Source organism: Dromaius novaehollandiae, chromosome 12, assembly GCF_036370855.1.
Source record: "Dromaius novaehollandiae isolate bDroNov1 chromosome 12, bDroNov1.hap1, whole genome shotgun sequence".
Classification (NCBI taxonomy): Eukaryota; Metazoa; Chordata; class Aves; order Casuariiformes; family Dromaiidae; genus Dromaius; species Dromaius novaehollandiae.
Genome location: NC_088109.1, coordinates 25,617,411 through 25,632,599, shown reverse-complemented (window position 1 = coordinate 25,632,599; position 15,189 = coordinate 25,617,411). Strand labels below are relative to the sequence as shown.

Sequence of the window (15,189 nt, the reverse complement as noted above, 5' to 3'; positions counted from 1 at the left end):
AATATGGATTAGTTTTTTTTTAAAAAACGTACCTATCTTTTTTTAATTCCAGGAAGGTTTTTGTTTGTTTGTTTGTTTTTTCTATACTTCAATTCTCTACAAGTCGTTGAAATAACCATGCAGAGAATGCACAATGATTTGTATGCTGCTGACATTCAGCTGTGCTTATTATAACAAATAGTATATATGCAAGTCAGAGAATAACTACTACCATGAGATGAGAATTCAAAGAACCCACGAAGCTTTTAAAACATACTCTGCAAATACAGAGTGAAAGAAAAGCCCTTCTTTTTTTTTTTGTTATTTTTACAGAGAACACACCTGATAGATGAAATAGAACGATTCTCATGACTTACGAGGATCGTCCTAAGTTAAAAGGCACAGAGACAGCGCGATACTGGTGTGAGCAAGCTAAAGGGCACAACATCTCTACGGCTCCTCTTCAAAGATGGTAAGTCCATGCATACAGGGAAATGATTACACATTGTGGGTGATTCCTTTGAAGCACTATTTCCTCCTAATCAGTGCTAATCAGCCTGAATTTCTGACAGAGAAACCCCATAAATAAATATAATGCCAGTGTAAAATGCTGACTTTGCCCACATTTGTCCAAATTCCTGTATTTATAAAATTATAAATGTTTCCAGACCTGCTAGTTCTATCTACATAGCAGTTGCTATTATACTGAGTAAGAGGACTACTAGAAGCAATAAAATGCTTTATGAGAAACATAGAAAACATGCTTGTCATAGACTGGTCTCTATAAAGGTGCACACAACACAACCAGAAAATAAAGTGCTTTCTCAGTTTCTGTTTACTCTTCATCAGAAGTAAATGACAGATATCAGAAATTTTGCAAAATTCAGGACATGAAGGTATAACCAATCATCTCATGAAAAAATATGCTGGGCCAAATCACTCAATTTAAGGCTGGAAGGGAGCTTGAGGGGTCACCCGGTGTAGCTGTACACCAGAGCTGACAGATAACTTTGTCCACCCCATCTTAAAACCGCCCTCTGGGAGAGGTCTGACCACTTCCTAGGCCACCTCCTCCAGAGCACTCAGGTCTCCATAATGTTCAGTCTGGGCCTCCTGGCTGGGGCGGAGCTGGGCCTGTCCTCTCCCAGAGAACAAGCCATTACCTTTCCGCTCCTTCCCATTTTTTATGTATTCAAAGAGTGACCATGCTTCCCCTCCGTCTGAGGGAGAACCGGGCCATTTCTCCCGACGGCAGTCACTGGAAACACCGCGGAACCTTCTTCCTGCTCTACGCCGGAGGCTACGGCTGACCCACCCCACCGCCCCACTGAAATGTGAGGCTCTAAACCAACCACAGCACCCTACTGAAGGCCTCAGTGCTACAGGATTAATTTCTGAATTTATCTCATAGCACTTCTGTTAAACATGCTTATTTTTTGCAGTCATGTAGTACTGTTATCCCCTTTTCTTCCCTGCAGAGTCACTATTTAGCTAGTTATTCACAGTTGAATGTTATTGCAAAATATACATATTCTCTATACCTTTATCTCTGTGTACATAAGCACTATGTGTATTTATCTTATACTGTACAAGGACATTTAAAAGAGAAGACAGTTTACAAGGCATTTGTTTCTTTGGAGCTGATTCTCCTTTCAGTAATGCTCGCGTAAATTGCCTGTAACTCAATGGGAGTCACTTGCACTGCACTGACATAAATAGCACTGATTCAAATATTTATTGAATAAACTTAATAGCTCTTTAAAAACTGGAAATGAAATATATGACATGTAAGGGCTGAAGGATAAACAGGAAGACACCATCTTTATCTTCAAAATGTTTGTAAATGAATACCAACTTTTATCTTGGTTAAATAAGCTAATCATTATTTCTATTTTATAAAGAGCTCCTACAGTAGTTATAGGAGCTGCAGGTACACAACACCTCTGCAGGCCAGGAAAATGCCATGGACTGCAAAAATGACAAATGACATTGTATCAGGTCTAGTTCTCAGCCCTGTATTCAGACCACACATTGCTCTGCTAATAATTCAGAAGAAAGCTAGCAAAGATAATGGCTGCAGAGCTTCTGCTTTAGTCCAAGAAGGATGAAGCTCTAACATGGCTTTAATATGAATTCTCTCTGTATATATATACAAGCTCCATAGCTAAAACTGAATATATAACAAGCAGTATTACTGAATGAAATCTACATTCCTAAAAGGTTAGAAAAGAGCTGTGTTAGTGAAGAGTTCCTTTGTACATACATAGCATATCAGGATTTTAAAGTGATATTTTGTCAAAAAGCTACCTCAAAGGACTGTAACTCACAGAAAGTCTATTCAAGTAGCCATAAGCATGGTAAAAATGCATGGTAATATTTTCACTCACTTTTCTAGAGAACATAAAAACCATTATAGCTTAAGAGGGAATTTGGACCACAGCAAAAAGAAAAAAAGATAAAAAGAAAAAGATAAAAAAAGGAGAAAGAAAGAAAAGAAAGAAGAAAGAAAAAAGAAAAAAGAAAAGAAGCTAAAGACAGAAACTGTTTAATGGCTTATTAGTTTACACTTCACAAATAGAAATGTTTGAATATGAATCTTCCCCATCCAAATCTACTTTCTGTTTCTGCAACTAAAGCAACCGCTCCCCACAGGAATTATAACAGAGACGCGAGTTACGCAATGTAACCGCACATCATCACGATACGAGGAGGAGCAGATGGTTGCCATAGACACAGTGCATTTGACAGCGGTGAAAAAATCTTAGAAAAGCAGAAGGAAAGATGTATTTTAAGGTAAGGTTTTTAGGTAAGGCACGGTAAGGCTATTTTAAGGTAAAAAGCATTATGTTGCAAGAATTTTTCAAATGGATCCTCAAATAGGAAAGTATTTATTCAATAGGCATGGCATTTCCTGAATTTCGGAACACAGTGGATTATTTTGCTATGTGACACTGATGTTTTCTTTTCAGAAGCAGAAGATAAGAACAAGTCTAGATTTTAGACACGAAGGAAAAAACGGGATCCTTATGTTCACAGCTCCCCTGGTGTATGACGCATGATGCCCATTAGGGCCGTATCCTCTTGCGGAGAAGCATGGTAACTAAATTTGATGAGCTTGTGGTTTTGCCCATACTATCATTTAAGGCAAAAATCCACCGCTGGAGCCGTTCAGCGCTCTCCAGTCCGCTGCTCGGGATAGGGGTGTTTCGGGTGACACAGTACGAGCTGCCTGGCAGCAAGCTACCATTTCTCCCAGTTCCTCATTCCTAACCAGGCCTGAATTTACTACCGGGCGAAAGCAGTCAGCTCCGCTGGCCTGTGCCTCCCGCGGCTCACAGGGAAAACGAGAGCGTGACGGGGTGGCACTGCCTCCCCTCCGTCAGCACAGCGGTTGAGCCCTGGTTTGGCAGCAGGGCTGGCGCTGCTCTTCCCGTTAAAAGGTTGTTATTGGTGGGGGTATACAGGTGCCGGCCTCGCTGCAGACCTCCTCGCTCTCTCGCATGCGGGCCATTTCGTGAGCGTGGCTGGTCGGCAGCAGTGGCTTTTGTGGCTGGGCGGCAGCGCGCTGGGACCTAGCCGTCTGCTGCGGGAGTGCCGTGTGCGAAAGGAGCCGTCCGAGCCGCGGAGCACCTCACTCTTCCTCTGCTCATGTCCCAGCACCAGAGCTGACTCGCACCGGAGAAGATCGACCCCAAATCCTCCACTTAAACCGGTGCTGCTGGGATTGCAAAGGCTGCAAACCACCTGCCTGACCCACAGTACAGCGTGCTAGTAACATTTCTATCTAGAGGCACATAGGTATTAACTTTCATTTCCCTCTGCTACTAAAGGGGTGGAAGGTTAAATCACTACATAGTCAAGAGGGTCTTTTGCAGCACAACGCCAGCGAAGTTCCCCCTACCTTGCAAACGGAGATGGGAGACAAAAGCACAGTGAGAAAAGCGCTTCTGTAGAACAAGACAAGATGAGTGACACACAATGCTGCTCATGACAAATGGGAGCTTCGCAAAGATAAGGGAAACTAATAGATATGTTTATTATGCAGAACCTTAGTTTTATGGATTTTATCTCTGCTTTGTGGCTTTACCAGTCAGACATAAAAACACAGTTTACATGAAACTGTTTCATTTCTTATTTCAATTCTCTGATAAACTCTCTGAAAGCGTTTTAGATGAATGCAAATTGGTGGCTTAAAATACAAAGGAAAAGATTTAACTTACAATGGAAGTCTAATAATTCATGCATGCTTTTTATCAATGGCTAGTGAAACCTGGTAGTTTCCAAATCTGAGATCAAATTAAGAAATTAAGATGCAGATTTTAGTAAGAGATGCTCTAACTTGACATGAACGACAATTGGGATTGAGCTAAACATTTCCAGTAAAAAGCAAAACTCTCTCAAAATAATGCCACTGTGGTCTCTGCAAGGCCACTGCCACGGCGGTTTGAAGCTGCATTTGCTCTGCCATAAGCACAATCCGAGCCGTCCTGGATGGCCGCTCTCACTCGCATGTCTCGCTCTCAAAGACTAACTCAGAATATACAGCCGGACACTCAGATTTCTTGCCAGGCAGATGGGGTTCAGGTCTCCACAGGCAGAGGTGACACCTGACCCAGCACTGTCATCCTCACCAACAGCATCAGTTCGCTAAATCCTGCCTTGCTACCCTCCCCCGCCCCCCGATTGCTTGTCTTACAAATGCACAGAATGCATCTTCTTATGGCACCAGGAAAGATCATGTCAAGCGAAATGAATTTAGGGACTTTCATTACAGGTTTCCCGATTGCTCGATCTGGCCGTTGGAATAATTTCCTGCTCCTGGAAGGAGCTCCATGGCGGCTCCTTCGTGCCCAGCTGGGCCCAGCTCACGGGAGAGCCTTGCGGCCGGGGAAATGCTAGTTACAGCTGGTCTCCACCGCCTTGCGGCGTGATACGGCTTTCCGACAAGTGCCTGTCCCCAAAAATGCCCTCGGCCGAAGCGCCTGCTTGCCAGCCGCGCTGTGCCGGGGAGCGCTCGGGACGGGCTGCCGGCCGGGTGCCGCCTTTGAAACTGGCTGAAGTTACCTGCAGACAGCGAAACCTTCAGCTCCACAGCAGCGACTGAGGAAGGTGCTCTGCACGTGCCCGCTGCTTCGGAGCATCGTTCTGACGGGAAAGCGCAGCTAACCTGGCCTAGCATCTAGTTAGTACTAGGCTGTAAACCAGACCCATTATTATCATATGTTTTATATGTGTTTGCATCGCTACTGCTGGCAAATAATGGACTGTTCATATGAAACAGGAATGGCAAAATCAGGCTCCAAATTTTGAAAAATTTTAACTTAGTGTTAAACATACTACACTGCCATTAGAAATGCATCCAACTTTGAAGCAGTGCATCAGAGAAAGCCAAGCCCTAAGGATATCATTCACATGCAAAGGCACCTAGATTTTATCACGTATTTTACATAAAGGATTTCCATTTGAATTTTAGATACCCATGTTTTCCAGATTCTTGCTTTACTCATGCAAATGATGAAAATTGCCTTAAAAAACCTTGAGAGAAAATTAGACTGATCCTGAATACAAACATCTAAAAACTAGCAAGTTTTACAGCACAAACAACATCACTGGAGGATTCTGCATGAGCTAGGATGGCTCTCAGAAGTAAAGTACTCCCGGCTCAGGCCCTTCACTCTTCTCTAAACCAGTGGACAGATCTCCAGCTGCTCAGGCTCAAAAACTGAAGTTATAGCAGAATTTCTTATAAAAGTCTTTTTATGAGTTAGAAATACTTTTTGTAGGCTAATGCTTTGCATTCATAGTCTAATCAGGGGCAACTGCTCCTTTTATCTAATTCAGCTTTTTAATCATGCAGTGAATTGTGTTATTTTATAATATGGAAATAAATTGGTAACTTGAGATATTTTTGGGCTTGCGTTATCACAAACTAATTTATCTCATTTTTGCATGGGAATTAAAACAAATGTTCTTACATATCAAGCAGACAGCTCATAGATCTCCCAGAAGACTCTTTCAGGTCATCTGAAGATTTCATTGCATTCCTTACATTATGTTACGCAAATATAAGGATGAGAAATATTTTTAATAAAAATTAAAATTGGCTCCCACTATATTACATGGCTGCAAAACCATGGAAAGCAAAAACCCTTGACTATAAATGTACCAGACATTTTAGTGTCTAATGCCCCCATCCACTAAAGTCATTGCAGCATTAAAGGCAAATAAAAATGGAGGAAAATATCTTTTTTCAGAGAATCCTGTGTTTCTTGTCTTTTGATTTCAACTCAGCTTTGTTTTGAAAGTACCACTGCCTTCTGCATCCAAAAATGTGTTGGCCGCTTGTTACCCCAGCTACTACAGGGCACTTCACACTGAGCAAAACTAGCTGCTATCACCGGGGCCCACTGCTAGGTCTCGGGGCAAATTCCAGTGTGTAGAAATCCGGAGCTGCCAAGCACCCAAAAGGCACATGGATTCGAGGGGACGGGCAGCGCAGCTGGCGGCGGCCCCCCGGCACCCACTCCCGAGCCTGCGCCTGCCTGGGGGGGCAGGCAGGGCCCGCGGGCACCCCGTCGAGCCCCTCCTTCGGCAGCACCCACCGCAGCCGTGTCCAAAAGCACGCCCGGCTGTAACAGCAAGTGCTGTCCTTGTTTCTTCAGACAGCTTGATCTATGGGAGTGTCAGGCAGCTGCAGCTTTACTCAGGCAACCATGGCGTTTCACAAGGATTGTAGGCTCTCGCTGCCTGAGAAATATAAAACATACGTATGAAGCAATCCTGTCAGCTCTCTTTACTGTCCCGGCTCAGTAATCCTCTTTTCATGTCCCACTGAGACTTTCCAACAGCCCAGCCCGTCTCGGGCGCCTGCCGCTGGCTCCCATGGCTGCGGACATACGTTCGCCTTCTTCCCCGGGCCGGGACCAGTTCAGCTGCAGTAATACCACACCGCCCCGACGCTTATCTCCTGACGGCTTCCCGACCCCCTGCCTCCATCGCCAGCCTTTTAAGCTTTATAATCTGCTAAAGCTGTCATTTAGCAGCACCCTTCGGAGAACAGAGCAGTCTGAAAAAACAAAGCTCTTTCCCGAGAGGAGAAGGGTTTGGCAGCGCTCAGGGAAAGCAGCTGCCCTGTCTTTCAGCAAGCGAACGTGATTTTGAAAAAAAACAACGGACAGCGGACCCCAGGCTCCAGCGGTCCCCTGGTTCGTTTTCAGGAACATCGCATTTTTAGACAAAAGTGGAAAACATCTGGCAAATGATCCAGAAGACAGATCTGCAGTTGCAGGAGGGCATTTAATAGACGAGGAGGAGTGACTTCACCACTCACCACTCTTCTAGCCGGACCACTCCTAACGGTGTTAGTGTAATGCACAGGTATGTCAGCAGTTCGTCACAGCACTCAGGTATTTTCTAGAGAAGAAATGCATGCAGAGGCCACCATGCACACACCCCTCACGCTTACAACAGCCACTGCAGGAATCCTAGTGTGGCTGCCAAGTCCAGCAAGCGAATGCCCCAGTGCCAATCACGGCTGCCAGTGCTGCTTTAATTTGGCCCCTTGGTACGTGAGCGTTACGCTGCAGCCGGTAACTACGCCATCACACACATGCATCCCTGAGAGCTCCCGCTTCATCCAGTGCTGCGGATGATGCATGTTTAACATGCTCTTTCCTCCTCACTTTTCAATCTGCTAACTCCATTGCTTAATAACTATACACATTGACCCCTGTTGTGAAGATAAAGTACTTATTTTTTTGTAAGACTTTTACAGAATCTTGCAACATCACAATTAAAACAATATTCTTTATAATACTCTTGAATCTTAGGGCAGAATTATTAGCGTATTACTGTGCTGGGGGAAGGAGGCACTGCGGTGCAGGAGAAACCGCTCAGCACGGCGGGATTTGCAAGCAACGAAAGGCTGCGCCTAGCGGTGCTGTTCTGCGGGTCGGCGGCGCTCCGGGGGGGGGAGACCAGCGGGTTCCCCGCGGGGGTGAGCGCTGCTCGCGGGTCAGCAGCACACCCGAACAGCAACGGGAGACTGACAACAGCATGTATACTGTGCTGCTCGCTGAGTTTTATAAATGACAGCAGATGCTACCCAGGGGACATTTGATAAACAAATCATAGTAGTTACGATGATTGCAGTTATTACTGTACAAAATAGGAAGGCATGCAAATAGCCTTTGTGAAATATCTATGGGAAAGTCACAGAATCAGTCACACCATTTAATTATAAATTCTGTGCTCAGTAATTACACGAAAGGTGACACTGAGGGAAATGATGGGATTTCAGTTTCAGCAAATTTCCCTTCACCAGTCGGTCGTTTTGCAAGCTGACGGCAGCGGGCTGCGTACGGAGGTGCACAGGCACCACAAACCCGCTGCGCGCCCAGGGCCGAGGCCCGAGCCGCCCCCGCCGCGGGGCCCAGAGCCGAGGGGCGTGCGGGACGCCCCGGCCACCCGGCACGACTTGCGGCGCCTGCGAGGAGGGTTCGCGGCACATGCGCAGCCCCACAGCACGGTATGCACACAGCAGTTCTGGGATGGGACCCCTCTGTAATAAATCTCCCCCCAAAGACCTGCTTGTTTCTCTAAAGACTCCCCTTTTCGTGAAATTATATTTGTACATTGTCTTAGGAAGTCCAGAAATTAAGTGGGATAAATCAAGACTTTGTTTTTTCCTGACCTCATGGATTGCGATATCCAAAGCAAGTCTCAGATCAGAAGGTGTCAGGTCTTACCGAATCCACCTGAAACGCCGCTCTTGCCCGGACGCCTCGCTCACGTGCTCAGGTCTATTGTATCTGCTTGTATCTGACACATCTATGCGCACTGCACAGACGTGTGTGACACACTTCTGGTTAAGGCAATTAAACAGATATCAAATGGCTCAAAGCAGAATTAGTAGGTGATGAGGTAAGCGTTTATTTCTCTTTGTGAGCTGATTTTTGAACTAAAAAAGTATGCCTTTCTGCTGCTCAAAATGGAGATTTGTGTGTCCAACAGGAACTATTCTACTGGCCAGCCGCAGCAGACCTGAGGTTGGATGGTTTTTATCAGAGAAAATAGCTGGTCTATTAAGTTAGTGTCCCTTGGAAATTCTCACAATATTGTATCTGGTAGATCAGAAAAATACTGTGGGTTAAGTTTGTGGGTATATTTCAGTGTAATGGAAAAACAAAACAGTTCCACAGCAACAGCAGGAAACGACAGAGTAACCTCACAATTCTTTCAGAGATATGAAAGGAAAGAAGATTAAAGTTTGGAAAGTAGCTCCCCAAATTACTGTTCTTTTATACACAGTAATAACAACCATATCTCACTCTTTCAAGAGGTCATCAACTATCTGCTGGCCCTCACTGAACTGGAGTTCAGAGCAGTACAACGCTGAAATCCTGCAGCAGGAGCAATAGATATTCCTCTTGTGGGGACAGCTAACAGTGACGAGAGGAGATGCAATCAAACCAGACACCCGTGCCACTACTCGGGACATCCCAACAGGGGTGAAAGTCTTGGACAGCAAGGGAGAATTAGGTAAGCATAGAAAAAATCCTTCTCACCCCGTCTGGGAGAACCATTTTCCTTTTTTTTTTTAAGAAGCGTTTTAAGCTTGCTTGCATGTGACGCTCTTCGCAAAGATTTGAGGAAAATTAATTTTTGTTAGGGCAGTTTAAGACAACTTTTCCCTCCAACATATTCACTGTAGGGTCTTTTTCCTTGCAAATAATAAAATGAATAAATATAACAGACTCTTGTGTGTATTTTTATAGGTATGATCTCTGCAGTCATCCTTACAAAACAAATTAAGAGTTCTAGATCAAATACAAAAACAATAAATAAAACAGATCATCACAAAAGCACCAGGTGCCTACGTGAGTTTCTTTCATGTATTTAACTGCAGACAACTATTATTCTTGTTAAACAAATGAGGTGGGAGTTGAGAAAAGACTCAGATATGAAGAATCCCTGCCACCGAGGTGGAAAGCAAGAGATGCCACTGATCTCTCCAGGAAACCAGCCAAGCCTTGCCTGTTATACACAGCACCGCGCTGATCCATCAGGTGGGTTTCCACAGCTCGCTCTCCTGATCAAAGGTGGAGCTGCTGTTAACAGTAACTATTACCTTTAATGACAACTTTCAGGTGTCCTGGACAAGTAAACGCACAGGCTACTTGGTCTAGGAATTACAGTTTAAATGCTGACTTTGAGGACTATAAGTAACTGTTCCCTCTTACTCAATGCTGTCCTACTTCTGGGAGCAGATGGGTTGAAATTCGGGTTTGCCCCGTTGCCGCGGGAGCACTGAATGGCCTGCGCCTGGTGGACGGGGGCTGGGGGCAGCCCGGTGCCGGCCGCCCCACCCTGGCCCGGCCGCCATAGGCACGCAACGCCGCAGCCGAAGGGCGTGCAGACCAAGCCGCTGCCGTGTGCCGTGCCGTGCCGTGCCCCCGGCTGCCTGCCAGGCCACCGCTCCGCCTGCGCCAAAACACGCGCCTCTGCCAGCTCCGCCAAGGCAATGCAGGTCACTGTAGCTGAGGATATGGCCTCCGTCCTGGCACTCAAAAACCGCCTGGGGAGAGGTGAAGATGATCTTTCTGTTCTACCTGGAGAGCTGTTAGGAATTTTGCCCATGGAGCGAGCCACCGCTGGAAGGCAGCGGTCTTTGCTTGGGCACACTGCTTGAACAGCTCACACAGGGGTTCTCACCGATGCTTGCTCTGAGCCGCTACGCAGCAGTGGCAGTCTTTCATCTGCTAGCGGAAAGCAATCAGCAACCGGCTGAAGCTGTATTGTCAATATTCATAGCAACAAAATGAGAGTGACTGAAATACAGGAGTCTAAAAGACTGACTTGCCAAGTCAAAGCAGCGTGCTTCTAAAATTCAGCTGTCCTGACTTCATGGTCACTGAGTACCCCTCACCTCTGCTCAAGTCAAATCAAAGAACCGATTCATCTGAAGGTGTCAGCACCATTGTCCCAAGTTCCTCTCACCTCAGGGCCCAAATCAAGTCATTATAAACAACATTTCAACATGAAAGTGTAAACACCTCACGGTCACCTTAATTCTTCTGTTGTGAAGCCCCCATATTCACATCCAACGCTCTGGTCTCTGCTCCCCCAGGGATCTTGCCCTTGGACACCTCACCATCTCCCTTCAGCTGGTCTCCATCTCCTTCCCCTCTCCAGCATGTCCTCCACAAGCAGACATGAATCTCACGCCCAGCTCAGGGACATGAGAAGAGCTGCCTTCGTGCAGACCCGAGCACCACCACAATCGTTTTCAGGATCTCTCGCACACGCTGCAAACATTAAAGGAGAACTGGATGGCAATCACTGCTGTTTTAAAAACACAGACTTCGCTGTCACCCAAAGAAATGCTGATGTTTAGCAAATACAACAGAAAGCTTTGATATCGGAGCTGGTATTTCTGGCCACCTGAGGACAGTCTGTGACATCCTGGAAAGCTGCTCTAAGTCACATCACAAAGTAGAGAAGTCTGGGAGAAGAACATACCCCTAGCTGCGAAATTCCACTTCTCACAAAATTTGCTTTTACCTCCAGGTGGGACCATATTGGCCCTTTACAACATGGTAAAACATGGCCAACCAGAATACACAGGTATCACGCTGGGGGAGAGCGAGAGTGTGGTAACACTGGGAAACCCTTAGACATGCTTATAAACACCCTCATGATTCCTGCTCCTTGCGGTGACTAGCCTGGCGATGACAACATTATACAGCATAGTTATGCAGGTAATGGGTGTGATGAATTATGTTTCAATATGTTTCTTACAGCAGGAGGCTTAGCATACCAAAGGGGAAATTGGGGTCATATTCTGAAAGATTACCACCTGCCGAGGCCAAATGCAACAGCAGACAGTACAGCAGCAAACAGGTCCGAAAGGACTCATTTTCAATTCCCTCTGCCTGCACTGTAAGAACTGTTCCTTCTAATGTCACACTGACATGGCCAACGTAAATTCTCATCTTCTAAATCAGAGCACCCAACACAGCTTGTTTTTCAGCTTGGATTTCACAGCCCTAAGAAAGAAAAGGAAGAACATGCAGAACAAAGATGAAGTAAATGTATATATTTTAAGCATAATTTAACTCTTTTGAGCAAAATATTTTATACAGTTTGCTCCGGTGTAATAGGAACTTCTTTATGCAAGAAATCTGCATACTTCAGAAAAAATACATATTTACGGATTACATCCATAAATTGCATGATAATTCAAAAACCAAACGTTAAAGCACTTGCTCTGAGGGTTATGATGCAGATGCAAAAGGAGGAGGAATTTTGTCTCTCCATCCTTTGAGAGAAATTCTATGAGCTTATCTAGAAGGAAATTAAATTTTTCAGATAATTGGACACAGCAGTGATGCAAAAGCATGTTGCTACTGTCATAGGGCATAAAACGGCTAAAAGAGAAATTGAAGCAGTTTCAAAGAAAATCCCCAAAAGTCAAATAGTTTATGCAGAATATATACATAGGGATTCTACATCCTCTGGAAAAAGAGCTGTTTGTACTTCTGTATCAGTTGCAGAGACAATAAACATGCCCGTGAACTATGTAGAATCATTTAGGAATTACTCATCTAAGAAATAAACAGTGATCAACTTGTCTTCAGTCAACAAAAGCTTGTTGTGAGTTTGTGACTGCAACACAGTTGTTTTGTGAACTGACTGCACCTTGTGACATTACAAGGATTTACAAATTTAGTTGTTTCTCTGAAGTAGCAAGCTGGCATAGAAGCATGTGCCAGCAAAATTATCCTCTTGCAAGGACAGTAATATTTGAACCAAGGTTCATGCATCTCCACCACTGAGGAAGATGAAGATCTTTGCCCTTTTGCATTCACCTGCTCGTGATGTTTGTGCCCGGACGTACAGCACTGCAATGCAGCCATCTCCAGAGCAACGCCTGCAGCCGGGCCCGCAGGAACGGCATCCTCCGGCAGGCCTCCGGGTAGCGCAGGGCCAACTCCGCTGTCCGGCTGCCGGAGACAGCGGCTGGGCTGCTGCCCACAGCCGAGCGGGAGCACGGACGGGGCCCTCCGTCGCAGGAGGCAGTGTTAACAACGGCAATAGCTACAGCGCCATTACGGGTGCTAAACAGGGGAGCGTACTGCTTCCTGTGTTTTACTCCTGTTCTCATTACATGTCTGTGAGCTGACGGAAGAATTTATGAACCAGATGAAATTTGCCACCAGAGATTTCAGCTGTGATGTGCTTTTATCCAATGTGGATGTTTGTCCACTTGAGAAGTGTCCTGGGACTCACCAAGTCATTTCATTTGTACCACTAAAGGGTTTTCAGGTGGTAACAATTTCAGTCACAGCTGAGTTTGGCTGTATTTCAAGCACAGAAAGAAGTGAATAGCTCAGAAATCCCATTATCAATCCTCAGAACTGTCTAATATCCCTTGCCTGACATTCTTGTTTGCTGTAATAGCTATAAAATAAGTTAGACATTACTAAAAGAGACAAATACAAAGTGCAACAAAAGTAATGTATTTCCCCAACTTCTACTATTAAAATAATGGCTTTTCCATCTCTCTTTCTGAGCACTTAGCTGTTTTGAGCTAGAAATAATTCTTCATCTGTCATTTTTTCGAAAGATTACATCATTGGAGAGAGCCTTCATTTCATTCTTTGCCTTCACCACTGCACTGCTAAATTGACTGACATACAATCTTGGCATTTTAGGGTATTCAGTGCCAGACTCCAGCTGCTGTTATAAATCATATTTCTCCACACTTATTGCATTTTATTCATTTTATACATGACCAGAGATTAGAGTTCAAATGAAACAGATTTCGCTATCCTTCTTATATTCCAAACATCACTAGTCTAGAAATCTTTAATTTTACTCACTTCAGCTACTGAATAATTTAATGCCAAAGGAAAAGAAAACCCCTCAATGCTCAGTTTGAAATTTTGAGCAAAATAAAGCGATGATATTCTGACTGCAGCAACTTTATCTCTGCAACCTTATGCGTATGCAATGCACAGCTCTATGTACCCTTCTCAAGCAACACTGATATCTCACTGCACATACGAAACTGGAACCTGCATGGAGAACAGCCACCTCGCAAGGACTCTAGGGAAGAGCAAAGTAACGTTACCCAAAACAGAAACTCCTGGAAAGAACAGGGTAAATTCAAATCCTCACCCCAGATTTTGGTAGTTAAGAAGGTGTGATCATGAAGTGACTCTTTTCAGATAACAAGATAGCTACAGTTACCAAAATCCCAAACTTCTATCTTCAGTTTTCAAGAGAATATTTGAGGAAGTTGTAAAAATCCTGCAATTAAAGAAATGCTGGGAATCTGGTAAGAAGCCAAAGCAATAAAAATGTTACCATTAAGAGACCCTGAACTTGCTAGAAATATATCAGGGAACAAATATTACTCATAACAGTGGAGACCGGACAAGGCCTTACCACAGTAACAATTTTCTTCACCAAATAGTTGCTGAGACAACATAGGCAAAGATATTTCAAGATTTTTGCTTAAATTATTAATGCATTCTAGAACAGAAAATAAACACAGGTCAAATGATTTCAAAACAATTCTATTTATATCACATGGAGAACTAAGCAACAGTGAATCTCCAGTGAAGGCTAGTTGTCAGTTGTGACCTGCAACTTGAAAAAACCCTAAAAATGTACAGATGGGCAAGTAGACCAGGGAACTAAAGATACTATGTAGGACCTTCATAAATCTTCATGCATAATAAAATAATTTTAAAGGAAACTTAGACATATTCACCTGCAAAAGCTGTCTAGAAGTCTGGAATTTCCCTTTGTAACCATTTCGGATAAATGGTGCTACTTAATTCTTCAAAAACAAGAAAAAAAAAAGATGTCAATCCATTTATTTTTCAATTTTTAGATTCTTTATCTCAGGCTGAAAGCTAGTTAAAGCAAACCTCTCTCATCACTAGTTTAAGAATTTAAGTAAAATTTCTTAGACTAGGTCTGTCAGACCAAGGGAAGTGCTAGTGTTCAGTACTTATGAAAAGAAAACCTGTGACAGCATTTAGTTTCACCTGTCTCCCCATGCTGAAGACATCCTTCTTCTGGAGTAAAAAACAAAGTTCGGAGAAAATAAGGAGAAAGCCTGTAAGCACTGCCATGGTGGAGATCCTCCTCCACTTTCAGTGGAGATCCAGCTAACATTCAGCACTAGCTCAGATACTC

The 15,189-nt window shown here is 44.3% G+C and overlaps 1 protein-coding gene across 5 annotated transcripts in view; it reads right to left on the bottom strand.

Annotated features, from left to right (window-relative positions):
- The window catches only part of GRM7 (glutamate metabotropic receptor 7), a 331,316-nt gene that overhangs the window by 37,581 nt on the left and 278,546 nt on the right, over positions 1-15,189 (bottom strand). The gene's annotated exons all lie outside the window — the stretch shown is intronic.